This window comes from Erinaceus europaeus, chromosome 9 (assembly GCF_950295315.1).
Source record: "Erinaceus europaeus chromosome 9, mEriEur2.1, whole genome shotgun sequence".
Classification (NCBI taxonomy): domain Eukaryota; kingdom Metazoa; phylum Chordata; class Mammalia; order Eulipotyphla; family Erinaceidae; genus Erinaceus; species Erinaceus europaeus.
The window spans coordinates 12,268,378-12,289,036 of record NC_080170.1 but is presented as its reverse complement, the minus strand read 5'-3'; the positions used below and the strand labels follow the sequence as shown (position 1 = coordinate 12,289,036).

General features: G+C 43.0%; 1 pseudogene; it reads right to left on the bottom strand.

Moving 5' to 3' along the window:
• Positions 1-2,365: 2,365 nt before the first annotated feature.
• Positions 2,366-2,591, bottom strand: LOC132540144 (zinc finger protein 706-like; annotated as a pseudogene).
• Between the last annotated feature and the right edge of the window lie 18,068 nt (positions 2,592-20,659).

Below are 20,659 nucleotides of genomic sequence, written 5' to 3'. Positions count from 1 at the left end.
TTTCCCCAGTTCTGGATCCTTAGCATGGGGCATACTTTCCTGCATGTTTCTCTCAATTCATACCAAATAATATTACATCTGCCGATCCCAAACTAGTCAACACAGTGAGTACTACCTCAGCATGCTTCACTTCAAACTCTTTCCAGAGACTTCAGGTGGGTAATGACAACCCTTCAACTTCATTACTTGTTTGAGATTTTTCTTTCATAGTATTCTCTAATTCCATTCCAGGTGGTTCACGTCCTAACAAAGTCCCACAACCTAGATATAGACAAGTCCCGTGAGATAGAGCATATGTTTACACATATCCATAAACTAGGGCAACACATATATCTGAAAGCAAAAGTACACAATAGTCTTCAGTGAGTACCCCCAACACTTCATTTGCACTATTCCGGGCTTTAGGTCCATGATTGCTCAACAGTTTGTTTGGGTTTGTATGTTAACTCTCTTTTGAGCCACCAGGTTCCAGATGCTAGCATGATGCCAATGAGAATTCCCTGGACAGATGACCCCGACATGTGTCCTGAAATTCTACTTCCCTAGAGACCCAACCTACTAGGGAAAGAGAGAGGCAGCCTTGCAGTATAGATCAACCAGTCAAAGCCCTTGTTCAGCGGGGAAACAATTACAGAATCCAGACCTTCACACTTCTGCATCCAACAATGACCTTGGGTTCATACCCCCAGAGGGGTAAATCTATCATGGGAAGGGATGTGATACGGAAGTCTGGTTGTGGGAATTGTATGGAGTTTGACCCTTCTTATCCTATGGATTTGATAATGTCACGTTTTTTTTTTAATTTATTTTTATTTAGGAAAGGATAAATTAACAAAACCAGAGGGTAGGAGCAGTACAACTACACACAATTCCCACCACCCAATCTACATATCTCATTCCCTCCCCTGATAGCTTTCCCATTCTCTATCGCTCTGTGAGCATGGACCTAGGGTCTTTATGGGTTGCAGAAGGTGGAAGGTCTGGCTTCTCCAATTGCTTCCCGCTGAACATGGTCGTCGACTGGTCGGTCCATACTTCCAGTCTGCCTCTCTCTTTCCCCCATAGGGTGGGTCCTTTGGGAATCGGAGCTCCAGGACACATTGGTTGAGTCTTCAGTCCAGGGAAGCCTGGCCGGCATCCTGATGACATCTGGAACCTGGTGACTGAAAAGAGAGTTAACATACGAAGCCAAACAAATTGTTGAGCAATCATAGACCCAAAGCTTGGAATAGTGGAGAGGAAGTGTTAGGGGGGTACTCACTGCAAACTCTAGTGTACTTCTGCTCTCAGGTATATATTTTGCACTAGTTTGTGGATACATGTGAACATATGCTCTCTCTCTTACAGAACCTGGTCTATATTTAGGTTTGGGGACTTTGTTAGAAAGTGAACCACCTGGGATGGAATTAGAGAATAGAATGCAAGGAAAGGTCTCACCAGAGTAATGAAGCTGAAGGGTTGTCATTCCACACGTGAAGTCGCTGGACACAGTCTGAGCTCAAGCATGTTGAGGTGGCAATCCTTGCATTGATTAGATTGTGATCGGCTGATGCAATATTATTTGATATGGATTGGGAGAGGCAGGGGGGAAAGTGGGCCCTATCTAAAGCTTCCAGGACTGGGGGAAATATAGGCTCTATAGTAGAGATGTGAGGTTCCTGCTGTCTTAGCTTTCAAAAAGACAATGGATAGTTAATGTTATCATCATATTATTTGGTAATTGGGTTAACTTTGAAAAGCCCTTTTGTTAGGGTTTGCTGTATAGTACCCAGTATCTTGTAGATAGCTGTGCCATTAGTTGCTTTTGAAGTTGAGAAAGAAGATCTGAAAGGGAAACTAAAAGCAGGAACTGACTAAATTGAAAGTAGGGCACCAAAGTAAAAGCCCTGTGGTGAGGGGTAGACATGCAGCTTCCTGGACCGGTGGGGGGTGGGGGTGGGTGGGATGGGACACAGTCTTTTGGTGGTGAGAATGGTGTTTATGTACACTCCTCGTAAAGTGTAGTCATAGAAATCACTAGTTAATTAATATGAGAGGGGAAAAATTAATTGTATGTCTTGAAGTTTTTAAAACACAGACTGAGTCTTTTAAATATATAGGCTGTGTATTTGATATGAGGACTCTCTCAAAAGCCTAGACTAATGTCTCCTTTTTTAAATAAATGAAAAAAAATTTCCAAATCCTCTTCCACTCATAGGGGTTCTCTCCAGTAGGTATTCTCAGATGGATAACTTAGAATGTGATTTTTCTAAAAGGGTTGCATTAAAAGGATTTGTGTCTTGTATTATTCGACAAGCTGCACAGACTGTTAGAACTCTCAGTGATAATGCAGTTCACGGTGTTATGAATACACCCATAAATGATTTTATGCCTGACCATCAGCCAATTCTGGAGGAAGTAGAGTCTTAGGATTCTTGATTTCAAAGTGTGGCTTGAAGGTCTTAGGGTCTAACATTTGTGTCCTACAGAGAGTGCAGGAATGTACTAATGTATCTTTAGCTGCAGTCTTGTGATCATGTCCTTCTTCTTTAGTACAGCTTCCTTTGAGCATTTTTCTGCTGGGACATAATCTTGTGCTGTCCACAATCCATATCTGGGTTGGGACATTCTAGCACACGGTTTGAGAAGTATGGGTAGGTACTTGGGGCGGGGAATGGAATGGGGATCATAACCAGTCCTGTTTAGTCCTCTTCCACCGACCTGAGAAGGGAAAGAGGAAGCAGGAACACAATAGCTTTCCTGGCACTCTCTGCTGCCACTGATGTCACCGCACATGCCCACTGCCACCTTGGCCTCGGAAGAAGCCACTCCAACACATGCCTGCCCTCGCACACTGCCATAAGTTTTTTTTTTTACACGAGTAAGAAAAGAAGAATAACAGATACCATAGCAAAACCTTTCCTCAGAACACTGTGTGTGAAACTGCGTCATGCACATGGCAAAGAACATGCTATCCAAGTGAGTTATGTGTCTGTCCCTGAACTCTGTAATCATTGATGCAGAGCACAGATGGTTTGGAGACCCATGGATCACTGTTGTATTGGTGGATTAATTGCAATAAACATTGATTGCCTTTCTCCTGGATTGTAAATCAAGGACTTCACTTAGTCTCACTACCCCTGTCAAAGGATTAAGAATAAGAATTCCTCCTGGCATCCGAAGACACACCCCCTCCCCACCTGAAAAGGGTGGGGCTCTTCTAAAATAGATGGTGTATAAACTAGATGATCCGGATTCTTTTTAGTGCTGTTTTCCAGACATTAGAACGCTTTGCATAGGTCACACTTGCCCAAACTTTTAATCGACAAATTAAATTAAATTAAATTTATCCACTATGTAATGTATTTCTTAAATGCGACCTTTGGGCTTGATCCAAGAGTCTGCCTTCTCAGAAACACTGAGGTCCACCCTCCGAGCAAGAGAGAGAAGAATGGAGCAGAGCACATTTCTATGAAACTGGAAAATGCCATTTCTATTAAAGGTGATGAGAATGCATTCTGAGAACACATTTACAAACTTTTGGATCTCTTCTATGTTGGTCTGCTTCTAATTCTCTCTTCTAAGACCCCTTCTGTTTTGATCATCACCTTAGCTTCACTAGCAATGCTTAACGTTGCGGTCTATTTGTGGTTTATTGTTTTGTTTGAGTCCCGCACTGGTTTAATCCCCACTGGTTCATGCCCTCTTTCTACACCGCCCCCTCTCCTAGTCACATCCTGTTTTCCACCGTTTAATCACCTCTGGTTCACCCATTTTTCCTTCTACCCAACCAATATCCTACATAGAAAGTTTTCCTTACACTTCCGCCTCAGGAGACATAAAGGACAGGATTTTTCTAATGAGGAGAGACTGATTGATTGCACTACATCCCCGCTCATCAATAGAGATTTGGTCCGTGACTGAGCTGTGTCCCTGGCTACTGGAATTGTCCTATTTCTCAGTGCAGTAGTGGTGAGTGAGCCCAGACGCTCACAGTGGTGCAGTATTGCTAACTAAGATTCCAGTTCCAATGTTTTATTTTTATTTTCTTGGGAGAGAGAAAAAAGCAAATATTGTTCCACCATTTCCCTTGTCCTTGGAAAGGAAGAAGCCACGACTGAGTAGCAATACACTCACTGTTTTTGTACAAACATAAAGGGAAATTGTCTGTCTGTTATGTTTTAGACTGATTTATCTCTTTATTGGGGAAATTACTAGTTTACATTGAAAAGAAAATACAGTTGTTGTTATATTTGTAAACTGTCAGTTTTCTGTAAAATATTCTCCCACTGAACTTCGGTCCTCCAGCATCCTGCACCAGGACCTGAAAGCCCCCACGTCAAGACTCATGCCACACCCCACCAAAATTCTTTACTTTAGTGTAATATACCAAACCCAGTCCAAGTTCCAGAGAAGAGTTTCCAGTGACACAGAAAGAGACAAGCCAGAACCACACTGAGACATGGCATGTAAGTCCAGTGCTTGGTCCGTAGAACAATCTTCCCTAGATGTTGATGCTTTCCTTTGTATCTATGTTAGTGTCAGTAGAGGATGACCGCTGGGGATCAGAGGCCGTCGGGAGGATGGCAGGAACCAAGTGTTGGCTTGTTGGAGCCACTTCCTGGGGCTTCCATGAGGGTACGTGAACTCCTGTGCACATCCCAAATTGCGGGCGCCATGGTTGGGCACCCTCATTTTGTGGGAACCACACCTGGCCATCCACTTATTGTGGTGGACACTGCTGGGCACACATATTTTGCGGAAACCACAGTTGGCCATCCACATATTGTGGTGAACACTGCTCAGCACCCATAATTTGTGGGAACCATAGCTGGCCATCCACATATTGTGGTGGACACTGCTGGGCACCCATATTTTGTGGAAACCACAGTTGGCCATCAACATAGTGTGGGGAACACTGCTGGGCATCCATATTTTGTGGGAACCCCTGCTGGCCACCCATATAGTGTGGGGTCCACAGCTGGTTGTTCACATATTGTGGGGACCACAACTGGCCATCAGAGGGATATAAGACCTGGTACTCAGGAGGCTGGAAATCAGGAGAAGGGGTCAGTGAGACCCCTTCTGCACAGAGAGGATCTAGAGAGAGAGGGAGAGAGAGAGAGATCAATGGCACCTGCAAACACATGAGGACATCACCCCCACTCCCTCCCACCAACCCTTGAACTCACTGAACCCAGGGGTCCTATCCAGCTCAGTCAGTCCGGGAATATATGTCCTAGGGCCTTAGTCAAATAAGAAACTGGAGGCCCTGAGAATATCTTGTTCTCTCTGCTGATGCAGGGGGAAGTTGTGGGCAGGTTAGCTCCCAGCTCTGAGCTCCGCAGGGAGTATGTGGGCCTGGCTGGCTGCAATCCCTCCCTCAAGGCCATCTAAGGCAGAGAAGGCACACACCTGAGGGATCCTCCTTTCTTCTGTATTCCAAGATCCTTTTCAGGACGTCTCCAAATGGACAGGGTAAGGGCTGGCTCCTTGGCTTCTTGTTGGCATTCTTGACAGTCCAATACATATCAGCCATGTTCCTCAACATGAGAAAACACTCTCTTTTGCTCTTCATGATGCCTCTCATACCCAGTCTCCGGGAAATGACTAGGGCTACAATCTTGTACTTCAGATGCTCTTGCTTTCTGAGGGACTCCCATTCTTCCAGGAAAATCCTTATCTCAGCTTGACTCCAAGTTGGAACAATATTCCCCGCAATGGGGGAGGCACCTAAAAGGATGGAGAAATTGGGACGACTCCACATCACTCAGTGCACCTTTGAGTGCAAGGTTCCTCAGAGCCTCTCTTTCAATACTCAAGCCCAGACCTGCCTTTACTCAGTTCTTGGGAACTGCTCCAACCATCCTCCCAGTAAAGATCATGATTAAGAATCTGCCTAAGGCACAGCCCCTGGATAGGAGAGAGCAGTGTGTGTCTAAACCTTGCTCAAGGTCCATGCCTGACAATATAGACATTAGCAGCGAGAGAATAATCATGGTTCAGTCAATGTTTCTGTCTTTGATCATTTTCTTTCTTGTTTGCTTCTAGGGTTATCATTGGTGCTCAGTGACATCACTATGAATCACTGCCCCTGGAAGCTGCTTCGTTCTTTCCATCTCCCTTTTTCCCTTCTTTTCTTTCTTTCTTTCTCTCTTTCTATCTTGTTTACATTTATTCTATAGGACAGAACACCTGGGGCCCTGCTTCACCATCTGTGAAGCATCCCTGGTGTAGGTTTGGAGTGGGAGAACCTGGTTCCTTGTGTGGATGCTTGAGCATAGTACTTTGTGCACTTAACTAGGTGCACCACCACCCAAACGCTCATTTAATGTTTCAAAGTGCTCTGAGACTGTGGAGCTGACATCCCAGTCCCAGAAGGGATTGGCACTACCTCCTGGTCTTTTCCCCACACAGGCTCAGAGACAGTGCCAGAGAGCTTCCAGGACACTGAGCTGACCCCTCTACATGAATTGTCCTTGGCCAAAGCCTCCAAGAGGAAATTAGATCAGGCATATGATGGAGCTGATCTGAGAAAGCTGTGTCTAACACACACTCACACACATATGACTTAGAACACAGTACCTGAAGTCTTTTCTGTTTCTTGGGTTTTTTCTTTCTCCTCTCCTTCCATTTTGTGGGAAATAGTTTCAGTCTGAAATACCTCTTCCTACATAAAAGGGAAAGATAAAGTTAGTATTTATGTAGTCAAAATGTTGTTTTTACCATTTCTGGAAACCAGAGTTTTACTCAGTTCTGGCTTATGGTGGTGCAGGGGATTGAAGGAGGGACTTCAGAGTCTCAGGTATGACACACTCTTTGCATAACTACTTTGCTATTTCACACACCCATCAAAATGCCTTCATGATTGGATTATGAGTAATGAAATAATTTAACCCATTATAGAAATGAAAGTACAAATCAAACAGATTTTGTGGTTGATGCTCTCTAAACGATTTTCCCACTCAGGTTGGCCTATTTCAGGCAGAATGACAAGAGAAAACTTTCCTTCAATGTGGTAAAGGAAGGTCTTGTACCTGGGTGACAGATATGGAAAAGCAGTGGACTGTCAGTGAGTTGTTTTGCTGGCCCAAACATGCTCCATTTCAGTCTATGTGTAGAAAATAAGAAGTCTAGTGGTCTAGTTCAGGATTTGGTCTAGTGTATAAAGCATTGGATTCTCAAGCATGAGATCCTGAGTTCAATCTCTAACAGCACATTTACCAGAGTGATGTCTGGTTCTTTCTCTCCTATCTTTCTCATAATGAATATGATATGATATGATATGATATGATATGATATGTTATGATATGATATGACATAATATAATGAATGAATTTAAAAGATGACAGCAAAGCAGAACATTGCTGAAACTCCTCCAGGGAGCCTTGTGAAAACAGAATGCTCCATTCTGTTAATCCCTTCTGCTCTGGGCTAAGGAGTACTGAACCAGTTTTCAGTGGTGAGGGAGAGAGTTAAGTGGTTATTCAAAGAGATTCCTGCCTAAGGCTCTAAGTCCCATATTCAACCCCTCCCTGAACAACACCACCATAAGTCAAAGCTGAGCAATACTCTGGTAAAAATAAATAAATAAATAAATAGGAAAGAATGAAAGAAAGTATAGAAGGCTTCACTGCAGCTCAGACTACTGCTCATTAAGAGCAAACAAGTGAGGCAAGGGGTTCCAAAGCAGTCTTGGGTCTTCCTACTGAGACTTTGATGCTGTAAATGGCTCTGGATAGGCTTCAGGTCATGTTATTTTCCTTTGTCATCCCCAAGGCCAAGGTCTCCTACAGGAGTAATGTCACAATTCTCAAGCCTTTCTTTTTCAGGTAACTCCAGGGTAGAGGAGCACTGGGGCTTCTTCCATTTCCATGGCACTCCCGTGTGATGCCCTGACTTGAACTGAAGCTGTGAGAATCCCCTACTCAGTGAGCCAGCTCTCTGCCCCAGGCCACATATTTTCTTTCTTTTTCTTTTTTTATATAAAAAAGTATACTACTTTGGTACTTGCAGTGCTGGGGATCTAATTGGGAGCCTCAGGCTATCCAAGCCTGTATGTCTGCCAACGAAGCTAATCCCTTCAACGATTATTTGATTACTGTTTTTTTTTTTTTTCTGGTGTCAAGACTTTTTTTTTTCTTATTCTCTAGCGTGTTCCCTGGGGGTCAGTACCTACACTGGAATGCAGTGGCATTGGAGGCTATTTTTTCCCTGTTGTTGCCCTTATTGTTTATTGTTGTTATTATCCCTGTTGTTATTGGATAGGACAGAGAGAAAATGGGAGGGGGAGAGAAAGATAACCCTCTGATTTACCACTTAGGAAGCGACACCCACTGCTGGGGGGCATCAGGGACTCAAATCAGGATCCTGAGCAGGTCTCTACACTTCACTCCATGTGCAATTAACTCACTGATCCCCTTTCCAAGAACATTTTTAATATCCCAGGCTATAATTTTTCCTCATTTGGTGAGATGAAGAGTGGGGAGATATTCTCGTACTTGATGTCTTTCAAGCGCTATGCTATACAATGAGATATCTCTCTAGCTTAAATTAAAAGGTTTATTTATTAATGATAATTAGAAAGAGAACAAAACGTGATAGGCCTATGAGTTGCAGGGTCTAAAAATCTGGATCTAATGCTTATACGTTGAACAACTCCCAGAGGATTAGACACTTTTTCCTGTACCTTTTCTTTTTTATTCTTTTTTTTTTTTTTACCAGAATTTTGCTCAGCTTTGTGGGATTGATCAGTGTACATTGAAAAATCAGGTTAGAGTGACTGTTTCCTAATCCTATGCTACCTACCCAATACACATTTTTTAATGAAAAAAAAACTTCCCACAGGCAAATACGGAAGGTTACTGCTAACTCACCTTCATTTTTATTTGGGTTGTCTGTCTTCTTACAGGGTCTGCTCCTCCATCAACAGAGAGTAGTAACTTTCTCTGCTCTGATGAAGGTCTGGAGTTCTGGAGGCTCTGGAGTGTAGGGATGAGGCCTGGTCCAAATGTGCAGAGATTCAACACTGCCTCTGCTCTGATATGTGCAGGAGGCCTGGAGGTCACAGAGTACAGAGATGTGTCTGCTCCTGTCTGCTTCTAGCAGTATGTCAGACCCAAGTCAGAACTTATAAAGGCTTAGGGTGTGATTCCCTAAGACCCACCCTAAAGATCCTATCTGTGATTGGCTGAAATCAACTGTATGGGATCTGAATTTTTAGGAGTCTCTCAATTCCACCAATCCAGATCGTAGAGTTTGAAAAAATAAAATACTCTAAATTTAGGGTTAACTTTACTACTAATTGGAAGGGCCTCTCTCTGGGAATTAGGATGAGAAATGCAATTTTCCAATGGCAATATTGCTCCAGAAGGGTAACACACTCCACCACATGTTAGAGTCAAAGGGACGGGAAATTCTTTGGTCTATGTGTGACCTGTGAAGATAGTTTGATAGGCAGGTTTGGGGAAGAGGCCAGGCATTGGAAGGATTATGAGGTGGTCCCAGTGTGTGCAGATGGGATGTTAGCCTGTCTGAAATACTTAAAGGGACAGAAGAGATTAAGATGGGTGAGGGGTAGGGGAATACAGCTTTTATCTTTTATTTCTTTAAATAAATGACAAATAAATAAATCTATTTTCTTTGTTTTAATTGTATCAGACAGAGAGAGACTGGAACACTGACTCTTCATCTCTGGTTTATAGCTGTGTGGAGGATTGAATCTGGGACTTTGTAACCTCAGGCATGAAAGTATTTCACATAACCATTATGCTATCTTCCCCATTCATGTATATTAGGTTGTCAGAAATGTCAGGACGTATATTTGTGTTTTATGCAAAAATGCACCATAACTTCTCTAATGAAAAATAAAACATTTTTCATGAGTGAAGAGAGAAAGAATGATAGCATTGCTCTGACACATGTGATGCTGGTGACAGAACTTGAGAGCTCATGCTTCAAAGTCCAGCACTTCATTTTGAAGCTACTGGCTCCTTGACCCAACTGCCACAGCTTTTATCTTTGCAAGAAGAGAAATGGGAGTTGTGTATGCTGAAGCAGATGTGTGGAGAGGGAGGAAGAGCTTGTAAGAACTCTTTCATCTACTCTTTAGTTACTCTCAGGCTACCCCATCTTCTGGGGCCATAGTCAGGGAGTCCTGAGATTCCCACACAGACATGTGGAGCCTAGACCTCGAATAGATCTCTTTCTCTATAGTCACTTGTCATGTCCATCAAGAAGAACACAGTAGACCCCTTTGTGGGCAACCATAGGACCTTGCCCTCAATGTGGTAGAGAATGTTCCATCCTCTGAAAAGTGGCTGGATAACAAACTCTATCTACCACCCATCTGGAAGATGGGTCCAGAAATTAGGGCAGCTTGGAATGTTCCTATTCATGGCCACAGAATGTGAGTTCAGACCTAAAGGGACGCAGAGGTTACATATACTCCCAAGTTGAATGTGGGTCTCAGATCAAATCAATGTGGTCTACAGTCAATATTTATAGACCTTTCAGATATTTGGAAGCTATTGTCTTCCCTGATACAGCTTCCGAGGCTTTTATCTAGCCATGAAATCATATCCCCAGACAATGACATCGGTGGACATGTATATTAGATGTCAGGTAAACCACCATGGACCCATTCATAAAACGTGGAGAAGGAAATACTAAGATCAGTTGTGGGAGCTGTAGAGGCTCGGGCAGAGGGGCCTGCACAGTGCAGGTGCAGTGAGGTGAGGGGGCTGTGAGCAGCAGCATCCCCAGAAGGGCCCCGTGGCCCAGGCAGTGCCCTGCCCATGGGAACAGTCATGAGAAATGGAGCAGAGGCTGAGTCCAGTCAGTATCTGGGGGGACATGGTGTCTGGGTAGAGCCAGAGTCCTTGTCATGTGACACAGCCCCCACCAGAGCCCAGGGCACCAATGAAACCCACCCAGGCTCCAGATTCAGAGTTTTTCCTGAAGGTCCAGATTCATTCCAGTGTCCTCACTGCAACCTCTGCCTGTCCTTCTTCTTCTAGCATTTGCCCTTCTTCCGTAGCCAGTCAACAGTGTCAGGTTGAGCCTGATGTAAAGTTTCGAGACCTCCTTTGAATCTGGAGAGGTGGCAGTCGTTGACTATGTGGGTCATAGTCTGTCTGTAGCCACAGGGGCAGTTCGGGTCGTCTCTGGCTCCCCAGCGATGGAACATAGCAGTGCACGGGCCATGGCCTGTTCGATAGTGATTGAGGAGGCCCAATCATAACGTGCTAGGTCAAAGCTGGGTTGAGACTTGCAGGGGTCTGTGATGAGGTGTTTGTCCTTTACCTCAGCTGACTGCCAACTCTGTTTCCAAGAGACTGGAACAGAGAAGTTCAGTGTAGGCATAGGGGACCAGATTGGGTGACGAGACGTCAAGCGTTGGACCGGGTGGGAGAAGATATCCGAGTATATTGGCAGGTCTGGTCGAGCATAGACATGGGAAATGAACTTAGATGATGCCGCATCTGCCTGTACTGTGCGGTGTCATCAACCTGGGGTACTGGCTGCCCTGGGGTCCTCACCCTCACATGGGGTCGTGAGGAGAGCCATGGAGGGTCCTGAGGGGAAGTGGGGACCATTGGGGGTGTGATGTGGGAGGTTCTGAGGAGACACATGAGGGGTCCTCTGTGGGAGGCATGTTGCGGTCCTGAGGGTGAAGGGGTAATGAGAAGGAAACTTGTTCTGTTCTGAGCAGAGTCATGAGAGTCCTGCGGGAACAACTGGGATGTACTTAAGAGGGATATGGGGCATTTCCGAAGGAGAATGGGGGGTCTGTTGAAGAGGCATGAGGCTCTTAATAGGTATAGGGGTCTTCAAGAGTCCTAGGGGTGCTAAGGGAAAAGACATGGAGTCCTAAGCAGGAGGAAAGGGCAAATCCTGAAAGAAGGTATTAGAGTTCTGAGCAGGGAGAACTGATGGGGTCTGGAGGCTGGAGCGTCAGAAGACCTTAAGTGAGTACCTTGTGGTCATCAGGGGATAGGGCACAATGGAAGAACCCTCAGCTAAATGAATGGAAACTCCAGAACATGGTCCCTATAAACATGCATTTCTTTCCAGCTAATCTTCCCTCAACCTGCTACCCCCCAGTGGTCATCCTCAGAGTGACACTAACACAGATACAAAAGAGACCATCACCATTGGGGGAGATGGCCCAACTGACAGGCATTAAATAAAACACTAACTATTCCGAGGTAATTAGAGAGCAGAAAGCTGAAGTAGCTGAGCTAAGTGCACAACTGGCTGACAAAGCTAATACAGTATTAGAAGAGTGTAACAAAACAGCTGAGCTACAGAAAACCAAAGAGGGGTGCGGGAATAGAATAAATGAAACAGTTAGAACAGAATTGGCCTGATCGAGGTGGAATTAGAACTTAGGTCACTTTTTGAAATTCGTAAGGGAGATTCCAACCCTTTGTCCCCCCCCCACTCCTTGACCCCTGCAGCTACATGCGCTTTACGGTTGGTAGAAGAAGCCATTCAGAAACAGGGAGTCTCCTTTATTTCCTATGAAGCACCACTTCTGTTTGTCATTTGTGCCACCTCACATACACCTACAGGAGTGTTTTGGCAAAGTGGCCCTATGCTTTGGGTTCATCTTCCAGTTTCCCCCCCTAAAGTACTTGCTCCCTACACCTCCCTGGTTGCTGAGCTTATTCTTTCAGGACGCGAACAGAGTCGCCAGTTCTTTGGTAAAGATCCTGAAAAAATAATCATACCATATTCCAAAAGTCAATTAAAATGGCTCATGCAAACCGCAGATGAGTGGCCCATTGCTTGCTCCTCCTTTTGGGGAGAAAATGATAATCATTACCCTGTTGATAAATTACTTCAATTTGCGAAGGTTCATTCCTTCATTTTCCCAAAGTACACTTCCCCCACCCCTTGTCAAATGCCTGCTTAGTATTCACTGATGGCTCCTCTAATGGAATGGCCGCCTTTGTTATAGATGGACAGGCAGCCTCTATTTGCTCCCCCTTCAAATTGGCTCAACTTGCTGAGCTTTTTGCAATAATACAGGTTTTTCAAAAATTAAAAAACCATCCTTTTAAATTGTACACTGACAGTGCCTATATTGCTCATTCAGTTCCCATTCTTGAGACGGTTTCCTATATTAAACACTCCACAAATGCCGCCCCTCTTTTTTCTCAGCTTCAAAAATTGATCGCCTCTAGATGTCAACCCTTTTTTGTTGGACACCTTTGCGCTCATTCCGATCTGCCTGGCCCCCTCTCGAAGGGAAATGCTTGTGCAGATGCTGCCACCCGCTTGACTTTTCCAGTACTGATAGGTTCTGTAGATCAAGCTCAAAAGAGTCTTGCTTTACATCATTTCAGACCCTTCACCTACTTTTTAAGATCAATCGTGAGCAAGTTCGTCAAATTGTTAAACAATGCCCGCTTGTGTCATACTTCTACCCACACCCCACCTGGGTGTTAACCCCAGAGATTTGGTACCAAATGAAATATGGCAAATGGATGTTACACATGATCCTGAATTTGGCAACCTTAAATATCTTCATGTGACTATAGACACATTTAGTGGATTTATCTTTGCTTCCTTACATACTGGAGAAGCTTCTAAAAATGTTATAGCCCATGTTTTAAATTGCTTTTCTGTCTTGGGAAAGCCCATATCAATTAAAACTGATAATGTCACAGGCTATACTGGACAAAAGTTTCAAGAATTTTGCCACAAGTTACAAATTAGACACATTACTGGCATTCCTTATAATCCTCAAGGACAAGGCATTGTCAAATGTGCCCACCAAAATATCAAAAATTCTCCGCATAAATTAAAGAGAGAGGAATTATACCCCCAGAAGCGGTCCCCTAGAAATATTCTTCATCATGCCTTGTTTGTTATTAATTTTCTAAATTTAGACACCCATGGCAAATCTGCTGCTGATCGCCTCTGGCACCCTGAGACAAATAAAGATTATGCCACAGTCATGTGGAAAGACCCGCTCACCTTCAAATGAAATGATCCAGATCCAGTCCTCATATGGGGGAGAGGTTCAGGCTGTCTTTCTGACACCAAAGAAGGATCAGCTAGATGGCTGCCAGAAAGGTTGATAAAACTAATTAATAATAGAAATGAATCCAGGGAGAAATCTTCTCCCTGAGAAAATTTACGCTTCTCTTTTTCAGGAAAATGATGGGATTCAAAATACCGACAGATGGTCCACTTGTGCGGATGGACACCCACAGTAGCGCCTGACAAGAAAGGAGCCACCTCCCCGTTTGCTTGGCAATTTTTCCTGACAAAAAACTACACCAACTATGCTAAAAAACAAAATTATGGTCATCTTTTAGTCACGGCTGATTGCCCACCTCAAGGGTGCCAATCTACCATTTTGCTAAATTTCACAGATTTTAAGGCACAGCCCAGAAAGGTTGCCACTGCCCTGTGCTTGTTGTTTGACCAGTGTCAGTCCTATTGCACAGATAGATGGGTTGAAGAAAATGTGGGCTGCCCTATAAATCATGTAACATCCATAATGTTAAGACCCTAAGAGGTGGGGAGAATACAGGTCCATGAAATATGATGAATGACATAGTGGGGGATGTATTGTTAAATGGGAATCTGGGGAATGGTATACATGTACAAACTATTGTATTTACTATTGAATGTAAAACTAATTCCCCAATAAAGAAATAAATTATTTTAAAAAAAGACCCTAAGAGGTAATGAATTTATTTCCCAGCTTCCCTATAACAGCCATAAATTTTTTTGCTGCTCCACAGGCTATACCTGGTTTGTTTGGGATTCCTGCTGGACCATGCCAGTCAAAGGAGCCATGTATATAACCAAAGATGAAACCTGGCCTAGTAGCCATATTTTGATTTGGCATGCTCTTTTTCAAGTTCAAACAACCCTTCATGCTGAAATTCAAATACGTGAGAAGGAGCTACATACACAGCTCTCAGCTTTAGCTACACACCACCCCTTTTCCTGGATACTTCTAGTAAGAGAAGGCCTAATGCTTGCCAATATCACTGGCCTTGACAATGTTTCTGAATGTTATCTTTGTTCTGCATTAGTACGTCCCCCTTTGAGGGCAATTCCATATCCCACCTCACTGAATACTTCTGGCACATCTGGTAAGGTCTTTTCTCCCATTTTTGAAGTTTCCTTGTTCCTAACTCCTGAACAGGAACAATTTAGGTTTTTTTATTCCAATGCTAGTACCAGGTTGTGCAATCAGACTGCCTTACCTGCCGCAGATCTTATTGCCCCTGATAAGTTTTTCTTTTGGTGTGATGGTACCCTTTTAAAAAATATTTCTAGCCAAATAGATGAGAGATTGTTATGCCTTCCAGTTACCTTAGTAACCCCATAGACCCTATTTACTCCTGCTGAGTATTTAGGTTGGGACAGCCCCTCATCCCCTAGAATAAAATGGGCTGTTTTTCTTTCTTTAGTGGCTGGTGTTTCTTTTGGAACATCTGTTGTGGCTGCAGGTCTGGCTTATGGCGCCTTCAGTCACTCCCTTCTTACCACTTCTAAGCTCTCTCAACAAATATCGCTGGCAGTGGAAGACTCAGCCAAATCTTTGGCCTCCCTACAGAGACAACTAACCTCCCTTGCCCAGGTTGCCTTATAGAACTAGCGAGCTTTGGACCTCCTGACCACAGAAAAGGGTAGCACCTGTTTTTGAAAGAGGAGTGCTGCTTTTATGTTAATGAGTCTGGTTTAGTGTAGACCCAGGTTCAGCAGTTACACAAGCTTAGTGTTGAATTACAAAAACAAAAATTTTCTGCTGCTGCTGATAGTTGGTGGAAATCCTCCATGTTCTCCCTTTTGATGCCCTTTATGGGACCCCTGATTAGTATTTTGTTAATGATTACCTTGGGTCCTTTTATTTTCAATAAGATTACTGGCTTTATAAAACAAAAAATTGGACCAATTGACATTCCCACCAGCAGTGCAGGAGGGTTCCTTTGACCCCACACCCTCTCCAGCATTTGCTGCTGTTACCTTTTCTGATGTGTGACATTCTCACAGGAGTGAAGTGATATCTCATTGTTGTCTTGATTTGCATTTCTCTGACAATCAGAGACTTGGAGCATTTTTTCATGTGTTTCTCAGCCTTTTGGATCTCTTCTGTGGTGAATATTCTGTCCAATTCCTCCCCCCATTTTTGGATGGGGTTATTTGTTGTCTTGTTGTTGAGTCTGGTAAGCTCTTTATATATGTTGGTTATTAAACTCTTATCTGATGTATGGCATGTAAAGATCTTCTCCCATTCTGTGAGGGGTCTCTTGATTTGGGTAGTGGTTTCTTTTGCTGTGAAGAAGCTTTTTAATTTGATGTAGTCCCATAGGTTTATACTTGCCTTAGTCTTCCTTGTAATTGGATTCGTTTCATTGAAAATGTCTTTAAAATTTATGCGGAAAAAAGTTCTTCCAATATTTTCCTCTAAGTATCTGATAGTTTCTGGTCTAACATCCAAGTCCTTGATCCACTTGGAATTTACTTTTGTATTTGGTGAAATACGGTGATTCAGCTTCATTCTTCTGCATGTTTCAACCCATTGTTTCCAACACCATTTGTTGAAGAGACTCTGCTTTCCCCATGTAATAGTCTGGGCCCCTTTGTCAAAGATTAGATGTCCATAGGTGTGGGGCCTCATTTCTGGGCTCTCAATTCTATTCCACTGGTCAGTGTGTCTGTTCATGTTCCAGTACCAAGCAGTTTTGATGACAATGGCCCTATAATATAGTTTGAGATCTGGCAGTGTGATGCCTCCGGTTCTGTTCTTTTTTCTCAAGATTGTTTTGGCAATTCTAGGTCTTTTCTGGTTCCAGATAAACATTTGTAGCATTTGTTCTATTCTCCTAAAAAATGTGCTTGGGATCTTGATGGGGATAGCATTAAATTTGTAGATGGCTCTGGGTAATATATTCATTTTGATGATGTTAATTCTTCCAACCCATGAGCATGGAATATCTTTCCACTTCTTTGTGTCTTTTTCAATTTCTTTGAGTAGTGACTCATAATTTTCAGTATACAAGTCTTTCACTTCTTTGGTTAGGTTTATTCCTAGATATTTTATTGTTTTTGTTGCTATAGAAAAAGGAACTGATTTCTGGATTTCAATTTCTTCTAACTTAGTGTTTGCATAGAGGAATGCCACTGACTTTTGAATGTTAATTATATAACCTGACACATTACTGTATTGCCTGATGATTTCCAAAAGCTTCTTGCTAGATTCCTTAGGTTTTTCCATGTATACTATCATGTCATCTGCAAATAAGGAGAGTTTGACTTCTTCTCTTCCAATCTGTATGCCTTTAATTCCTTGCTCCTGCCTGATTGCTATGGCAAGAACTTCCAACACTATGTTGAATAGTAATGGTGATAGTGGGCAGCCCTGTCTAGTACCTGATCTGAGGGGAAATGCTTCCAGTTTTTCACCATTGAGTATGATGTTGGCTGTAGGTTTGCTATATATAGACTCCACTATCTTCAGGAATTTTCCATCTATTCCCATTTTTTGTAGTGTTTTGATCATAAAGGGATGTTGTATTTTGTCAAAGGCTTTCTCTGCATCTATTGATATGACCATGTGGTTTTTGGTCTTGCTTTTGTTGATATGGTGGATCACATTGATTGATTTACGTATATTAAACCAACCTTGCATGCCTGGGATAAACCCCACTTGGTCATGATGGACAATCTTTTTGATATACTGCTGTATCCGGTTGGCTAGAATTTTGTTCAATATTTTCTGGAGAAACTCTCAGAAGTCTAGAAATGGACCTACCCTATGACCCTGCAATTCCCCTCCTGGGGATATATCCTAAGGAACCCAACACATCCATCCAAAAAGATCTGTGTACACATATGTTCTTGGCAGCACAATTTGTAATAGCCAAAACCTGGAAGCAACCCAGGTGTCCAACAACAGATGAGTGGCTGAGCAAGTTGTGGTATATATACACAATGGAATACTACTCAGCTGTAAAAAATGGTGACTTCACCGTTTTCAGCGGATCTTGGATGGACCTTGAAAAAATCATGTTGAGTGAAATAAGTCAGAAACAGAAGGATGAATATGGGATGATCTCACTCTCAGGCCGAAGTTGAAAAACAAGATTAGAAAAGAAAACACAAGTCGAACCTGAAATGGAATTGGAGTATTACACCAAAGTAAAAGACTCTGGGGTGGGTGGGTGGGTGGGGAGAATACAGGTCCATGAAAAATGATGAATGAAATAGTGGGGGTTGTATTGCTAAATGGGAATCTGGGGAATGTTATGCATGTAAAAAAAAAAAAAAAGTAGAAACGCAAAGCAGAAATTGAGTTTGGAGTATGGCACCAAAGTAAGAAAGCAGAAGTATACTAGAGTTTGCAGTGAGTACCTCCCTAATACTTCCTCTCCACTTTTCCAAGCTTTGGGTCCATGATTGCTCAACAATTTGTTTGGCTTTGTATGTTAACTCTCTTTTTAGTCACCAGGTTCCAGGTGTCATCAGGATGCCGGCCAGACTTCCCTGGATTGAAGACACCACCAATGTGTCCTGGAGCTCAACTTCCCCAGAGACCCATCCTACTAGGGAAAGAGAGAGGCAGACTGGGAGTATGGACCGACCAGTCAACGCCCATGTTCAGCGAGGAAGCAATTACAGAAGCCAGACCTTCTACCTTCTGCAACCCTCAATGACCCTGGGTCCATGCTCCCAGAGGGATAGAGAATGGGAAAGCTATCGGGGGAGGTGGTGGGATATGGAGATTGGGCGGTGGGAATTGTGTGGAGTTGTACCCCTCCTAAAATAAAAAAAAAAAAAAAGTCAAAAAAAAAATAAATAAATAAAATAAAACAAAAAATTGACTCCCTGGCATCGAAACCCTTAACATATATTACCACAGACCTGTTTAGGCTGACAGAGGCTTGGCTGAACCTGAGGGTGACAGACCTCTTTTAGGAGCTGCATGAAACTCAGATTTATGCACGCCAGCCTTGGTATGGCGTGGGCACCGGTAAGGGCATGCAGGGATAATCAATGCCAGAACCAATGTAATAGATTTTATTGTTGATCCATGTCTATTACGAAAAAAAAAAAAGAAATGCAAATTATGGAGAGAAAAAAGGGAGATGGAGCCAGAGAGAGAGACATAAAGTAGATACTTACAGACATGCATCACTGGTTCTGAAGCTTTACATTTTAGATGAGAATCAGAGGCTTGAACCCAGATATCTACACAATAGGGCCCAGAAGCTTTCTAGCATTAGCTGTTTCTGGATCTGGAGAACCAAAAATAAAACCTGTTTCCAGTAACTCCAAGATTGCGTGACTCTAGTTAATAATCCTGCACTTACATTTCAAGTAGAAATGATGAAGGTAAGAATAAACTTTTACTGTAAAGGAATCTTCTGTCACCCTAGCTTATGCCTCCCTAAAAAGATACACACCCCTATGCCCAGTGTTGTATCTCATGTGAGGCTAAGCTTTGCCAAAAACTGCTATGCAGGAAAAATAACAGTGACTAAGGCAAACAGACCATGAGCAGTGGGTTCAAGGTCCATTGCTTAAACTGCAGGCTTTGCTACTGTAATGACGCTTTACTTTCAGGCCTGCACCCCATATTAAATCTTGTACTGTCCCTTTGTTTGGCGCCAGAGGTATCACAAATCTCTGAGCTCCTGAACAGCACATATATAAAGGACTTTTTCCGGCTTCCACACACCTCGGCTATGAGGCTATGCGCGATCTGATGATTAATAGAGTTCCTTGACATATTCACATAAGTGGGTGTGCCATCACCCAGAACCTTTTCCTTTCTTTCTCACTCACTCTCCATAAATAAATATATAGAGACATTTTTTAAAAGAAGAAATATTAAAAAGAGGCAGGGGATGAAATTATCATGGCCTGGTAGATACTAGACCACTTGAAGTTATCTTGTGTACCAATATCAGTATCAATATCACTAAATATTTATCCAAGGTAATTAAAAAATTACTTTAGAAAGATACATTAGCACCTTTCCCTAAGGAAAGAATGATGTTCTGACAGAACACACAAAAGACAAGTCTGAAGGCGCCAAATTCTAACCAGAATTTCAGAAGGCCCTAGTTTATCACAGAAAATAAATAGCAATAATAAAATTATTAAACAGAAAAAAAAACCTACCCACATTTTCTCTGCTTTTTAGGTTTCATTTCTTTATGTTACCATTTTGGCGACATGTGTTTATGATGCCACCATGATAAGAAGTGGGTTTCATGCTCGTAAAGGTTGTTGATCCAACCTTGTTCTAGGGACTGCTAGGATGGGATTAGGAAAATCTCCTCCAAGTCCCTGATGTGATTCCCAGACTTAATCCCCAACAAGGTGTGGAGGGTGTGTCCAATCTATCATGCTCAACTGCTTTATAAGGGGGTGGGAATGCGTGGGATTTCATGCCATCTGAGAAGCCGACAACAGCAGGCACAACTCTGCACTCTAGCACATCCCGAGCTCCACCATCAGAATCCAGCAGATACTGAAAGTTTCTAATCCTAGCAGATGATGGATCAGGACCTTGTGGTGATGATGGCAAACTCAGGAATCAAACAGGTGGTGAGTTGGAAGGAACTGTTTTCCTGTGGGACAGTGGCTATGCTCTTTTGCATGGGATGGCTAGAGGGGTCAAACTGTTGATAGGTTCCAACGA